General features: G+C 38.6%; 1 non-coding gene across 1 annotated transcript; it reads right to left on the reverse strand.

Annotated features, from left to right (window-relative positions):
* Positions 1-990: 990 nt before the first annotated feature.
* TRNAS-AGA (transfer RNA serine (anticodon AGA)) lies at positions 991-1,072 on the reverse strand. The gene has a single exon. It is a non-coding gene; the product is annotated as a tRNA-Ser (tRNA).
* Positions 1,073-6,512: the final 5,440 nt, after the last annotated feature.

Genomic DNA, 6,512 nt, shown 5'->3' on the forward strand with positions numbered 1-6,512 from the left:
ACTAGAAAAGTCAACCTCTTGGTCAGGCAAATCCAAACCTCCTCAGCTCTTGATTCGTTGATGAGAAATGTTCATTTGGTCTCTACAAAGCTAAAGAACTGGTCTCACTCAGCGTCATTAAGTATAGGGAGGGATCTTTTCATTTTCAAAAACTGACAAAAAACGTACCCAAAAGCTAGAGCTAAAAATTTCTCCCTTTCCCGAGCTTATTAGCCCTCGAGCTCTTCTTCACCCTTACTCCTTAGGTTCCTAAAAACTCAATGGGCGCGAGCTTTAGGGAAAATTTGATCTATAGTGCTCGAATTAGATCGTCAAAATTTCTCGAAAACTACCTTCGTGAAATCGATCGGGGAAATCTGTTCCGTGCATTTTCAGCCCTCGATTTCTTCTACAAAAGTGTGGTAACTTTCCTTTGAATGTGTAGGTATCGGTTGAGCGTAGCCTAGAACTCTTCTAAAACGCAGTGAATTAAAAACTCAAATGGTTCTTGATTGTTTCTTTCTTGAGATTTAGGGATTCGTTTCTCGAATTAAAGGCCCAGAATGAATGCCCTAACCTCTTCATAGCCCACCACTCCACTGCATTTGACTTCTCCAGAAACTGCCCGCATCCTCACCTGGAACTTCGAGACGAAAAAAATACTATTTGGCCCAACTCAACCGTCGAATGAGAGCGTGACAGTCTCCTATGGACGTACGCTCAATTCTGGATGACATGGACAGTTTCATCTGCACAAATTTGGAATGAAAAATTCAAGGGAGGGGACGATACACGTGAAATGATTGGATTTTAGTGCCACTTTTTCAATTTGTGTGCTTTCAGGGCTTTTCGTGCACTTCTGACATCAGGCATCTTCTCCGCCAATCCTCGGTAAAAAAACAAAAATGAAACATTTTCAATTCGTGTGCTTTCAGGGATTTTCGTGCGCTTCTAAGCATCTTCTCCGCCAATCATCGATAAAACAAAAAATGAAAATAAAAAAAATAAAATCGTGAGCGACAGGATTCGAACCTGCGCGGGCAAAGCCCACATGATTTCTAGTCATGCCCGATAACCACTCCGGCACGCCCACCGCATGAGCCCTCACACACACAAAGGCGTAGCAATTGGCTTCAACCAATTCGGTAAGCCGTACAGAAAGATATCAATCGGGGAAGAAGAATCACTCACCTGTTGTGAACCCAGAACCCGTTTCCTCTTTCCTTCTCCGATCAGGGGGTTAGAGAGCGTATCTCCCTTTGTGGTCTTCGGCAAATTTCTTCATTTTCTTCCCGCAAATATTTTTGTCTAAGGCTCGTGGATGAATTACACTATGGAGCATCAATTTTGGGGCCGAAGCTTTCTGGTTCATGGGGTCCGAAAACTAGAAAAGTCAACCTCTTGGTCAGGCAAACCCAGACCTCCTCAGCTCTTGATTCCTTGATGAGAAATGTTCATTTGGTCTCTACGAAGCTAAAGAAACTGGTCTCACTCAGCGTCATTGAGTATAGGGAGGGATCTTTTCATTTTCAAAAACTGACGTACCCAAAAGCTTGAGCTAAAAATTTCTCCCTTTCCCGAGCTTATTAGCCCTCGAGCTCTTCTTCACCCTTACTCCTTAGGTTCCTAGAAACTCAATGGGCGCGAGCTTTAGGGAAAATTTGATCTATAGTGCTCGAATTAGATCGTCAGGATCTGTCTTCACTCTGAATGGAGGAGCAATAATATGGAGAAGCATAAAGCAAGGTTGCATTGTTGATTCCACCATGGAGGCTGAGTATGTTGCTGCTTGTGAAGCAGCGAAGAATCTGTATGACTGAGGAAGTTCTTAACTGATTTGGAAGTCGTTCCAAATATGCATCTTCCCGTCACTCTTTATTGTGATAACAGTGGAGCAGTTGCAAATTCAAAAGAACCAAGAAGCCATAAGCGAGGAAAACATATTGAGCGCAAATATCATCTCATAAGGGAGATTGTGCAACGAGGAGATGTGATCGTCACACAGATAGCTTCAGAACACAACATTGCCGATCCATTTACAAAGCCCCTCACGGCTAAAGTGTTTGAAGGGCACCTAGTGAGTCTAGGACTACGAGTTATGTAATCTAGGGCAAGTGGGAGAAAAGGCATGAGTATGTGATGCCCAAGTTTATTGTATTTCTCTCTACTCAACGTTATAAAACCCCACTAGAGTTTTAGTCCAAGTGGGAGTTTGTTGGGTTTTATGTCCTAAAACTCATAGTTTGTAAACAAAGATATATTCTATTTTCAATAAAGTTATTATTGATATTTATTCAGTAAAAATTGTTATTGAATAAAGTGAACTTTACGATCATTAATCTAAATCCAATAAACTAAGAACACTCTGGCTATAGTATGATTACTTGAACTATATATAGAGACATAAGAGTGGATCAAGTTCAAGTATATAGTCAAAATGATCTATAGTATAAGGATAAGGCTGAGTACCTTATTCTGGGGACACTATGGATGCGGCCCACTTTTGTATATGATATAAACAATGTGATCACTAAATTGTGCATGTGGAGACATGTGTGTGGGGGCGTCCTATGCAATGAGTATTGCATAAGATCGGACCATGAAGAAAACCACTCTCACTTTATAAAGTCGTTTACTGTTGAGACTGATTTTCTTTTCATTCGATAACCTAGGTAACTCGGTTTTAATCCAGAGCTAACCATGAACTCCTGTTTATTCGGAATTATCCTTAGATTTGCATGGGTGAGAGTGGCTTTAGTTCGCCAACTCAACAGGCCTCCCATTTCAGGGGTAAGACTGGGTGAATGGCTGGGGACGTGGGGTGCAAGACGGAATTCACTGCTACCCACTTTTAGGGATAGAAGAAAGGTAGTTCCCTTAAGCACTGACTCCAGGTCTTGAACAAGGGTCCCCACCCTCTCATTGGCCTGAGAGGGATTCGGTTTACTGGTTGGACCACAAACCAATTGTTCATTAGAGGATCAGTGAGACATAAGGAACAAGAAGTAACTTCAGGGGTAAAACGGTAAATTGACCAATCTCTAGTTACGAACAACCTGTGAAGGATCGACTTACTAATCATGGTTATATCAGATGGACAGAAATATATCTATAGTGAGGGGAGTGCAACTACTAGGCTATAGTGGAGTGTCCTAGTAGTTAACGAATGTTGGTTAACCAGGTTAATGAGTTTAATCGGTTAATCTTGGATCGTTGGAGCCCATGATCTATAGGTCCATTAGGTCCCTCTGCTAGCTCATATCGGACTAAACCATAGAACAGTTTGACGAGTGAGTTCGAAGTGTTCGAATTCAAATTAGGGAATATGCGTTACATATATACGATATATTTAACCGCAATTTTGTTTTATTTACGAATTAAACGAAAAGAGAGAATCTGAGATATTTAAATAAGATTTAAATATCTTAATCAATTATGTGTCGGAATTGATTGGGATTGACATTTGAATTAATATTAAATATTAATTAAATAGTTTAATTAATCATTTAATGTTACTTTAATTTGAAATTCATTATTCAAATTAATTGTTGAATTAAAATGAAGAAAGTCAAAATGTTGACTTTCATCTAATGGAAAAATCCATGTTAGTGGAATTTTGAGGTGTCAAAATTTGGTTTAACCAAACTTGCATGTTTGCCAAATAAACCCCACAAGTGAGAGTGGAATTTTGAGTGTCAAAATTTTGTTAACTCAAACATGCATGCTTGCCACATAATCCCAAACATTTGAGTGGAATTTTAAGTGTCAAAATTTGGTGATCTCAAGTTTGCATGAACATGCAAACTTGACTCTTTAAATAGAGTGATCATGATACTTGGAAGGGATTCTTCATCTTGATGAAAAACCTTGAGGAAAACCTCTCACAAACACTCTCTTTCACATATACAAAATCCCTCCCAAGTTTAGTCACTCACTGGATTCCACAATCCCGTTCTAAGGCCGGAGGATAGTGGAGAAGACACTAGTGGTGGTTCGAAACCGGTTCGTGAGGCAAAAGGAGTTTGAACTACAAAAGGTTAGTATTTAAACTCATTAAGTTTTAATACTTATGAACATGCTAGTTATTTACAATAATTGATGTTCTAAAAGTGCCTAAGATCCAAATTGCTTCTGCATGTGTTATATTAACACCATCAATTGGTATCAGAGCAAGTTTTAGGCACTTTATTTACATTAATTTGATCATGGTGGGTACCATTTCATGCATGAAATTTGTGGTTGCTAAAGTGGATGGTTTTGGTTTTGGCATTTTTTTATGCTTCCATTTGATACAATTATTGTAATAAGCCCAAGGTGTATGGGCTTTAATGAATGAAGAAATGTCTGTAATTTTTATGGAGTCATTAGAGTCCATTTTAGGTTGTAATTGATCGAAAATGGAAGAGATAAGCAAGCTGAACCGAAGAAGATGGAAGAGGCGGTTCGGGTGTTTTTTCTGTCGTTGGGGACCGATTGAACGTTTTTAAGGGTTGGTTTGTCCAGTTCGTGATCCTCGGGAGCGGCTCAAGTTATTTTTAATTATTAATATAATAATTTAGTTAATTGCTTGCTTTAAAATGCCAAAACCAACCCACTTTAGTGTGTTAAATTAATTATGCATTATGAATGTATGTTTTAATTAAATAGAAAATGTATATGCATAAAGTATGTCATATAGATTTAAAATCCCACCATAGGCTAAGCATGTTTCATGCATTCCAAGTATGTTATAAGTGTTATAATGTATAGTATGCATGTCTTAGGGTTCCATGAGTGATAGATATAAATTGTTATATTATTGCATGGAATGGATGATTATATAAATTGTTATATAAAGCATGTTATAGGTTATTTTCAACGTCATAAAATGAGGTAGACGTTAAAATCTATAATAAAGATAAGTGCATGCTCACTAAGGGTTAAGAACCGAGCATGATCAATTTTAACAGTTAAAAAGGATCGATGTCTTATAAAATTGCGGTTACGAGAAAGCTCACCTAGCACGATCTTGTCTAAAGCTGAGGTACTTAAGTTGACGGTTTACGGAACACCTACTACCTGGAGATCGGACCAGTACTTGAGCTTAGTTAGCCAAGTTTTATGAGCATGCTTAAGTGATGTAAGATTTAGAAAAATCACCTAGACTTAAGTTATATTTAATTAGCCGGAATATACTTAAGTAATGAGTATACCCAACCATCTAAAATACTTAGTGGGAGGAAAAAGATGTATAAGATACATCGTTTTCTCTTCACGCTCTCTGTAAAAATTCACACAATGAGATTCATGCTCGGCCTCGTGTCGCCCTGGGAGCATCCTCCATTCGGAAGGTATTTGCATGAGTCAATAACAAGGTGAATTGAGAAAGTATTTATAGTAAGTGGGAGAAGGAAGTCAACACGTCCTATGGTCTCCACCACTAGGTTGCACCGTGAGATTCCCATGTTCCGCCTACATGTTGCCCTAGAGCAACTACCCATTCGGAGGGTCGTAACATGGGAGTCGGAACAACGCAAACTCCAGAAATGGATAGGATTTCTTAGGTCCATTCCCAACTTTGGCTTTTTCATTCGATAGCGTTGTTGGGATCGATTTCTGAGGTCTGAAATTGGTGGGTCACACTTGCGAAGAATTACTAAGTGTTAGTATATTCTTGACCAAAATAGCGATAACTAAAACACTATAGGAACAAAAGTTATTTTGGAATTAGTGTTTAAGTCAAGAATGTCTTGGTTTAGTGAATGAGTGATTGATTGCCCCTCGGTAGCAGTTGCTCTAACTCACTAAAGTATCGTTGCAAATTAATAATGATTTGGGTACATTATTACATTTGCTAAAACTGATTGGATTAAACAGGATTAAGTCAAATCACTAATAGAATTTTCTTTATATCACAGCATGACAAACTCAATAGTACAATTACTCGCTTCTGAGAAATTAAACGGCGACAACTACACCACTTGGAAATCAAACCTAAACACAATACTGGTCATTGATGATTTAAAGTTTGTTTTAACTGAGGAGTGTCCTCCAAACCCAAACTCAAATGCAAACCGAACAGCTCGGGATGCATATGACAGATGGATAAAGGCAAATGACAAAGCCCGAGTGTACATTCTAGCCAGCATATCTGATGTTTTGGCTAAGAAACACGATGTTATGGGTACTGCTAAAGAGATTATGGAATCTCTAAAAGGGATGTTTGGACAACCGTCCTTCTCCCTTAGACATGAAGCCATAAAATACATTTACAACTGCCGTATGAAAGAAGGGACCTCAGTTAGAGAACATGTCCAGGACATGATGGTCCATTTCAATGTGGCAGAAGAAAATGAAGCTGTCATTGATGAGAAGAGTCAAGTCAGTTTTATCATGATGTCTCTTCCGAAGAGCTTCTTCCAGTTCCACACCAATGTGGTTATGAACAAAATAGAATATAACTTGACTGCTCTTCTCAATGAGCTACATACTTATCAGTCCCTCTTAACAAACAAGGGAGAAACAGGAGAAGCAAATGTTGCTATCTCCAAGAA

The sequence above is a fragment of the Cucurbita pepo genome, chromosome 2, assembly GCF_057944985.1.
Source record: "Cucurbita pepo subsp. pepo isolate OVF chromosome 2, ASM5794498v1, whole genome shotgun sequence".
Taxonomy (NCBI): domain Eukaryota; kingdom Viridiplantae; phylum Streptophyta; class Magnoliopsida; order Cucurbitales; family Cucurbitaceae; genus Cucurbita; species Cucurbita pepo.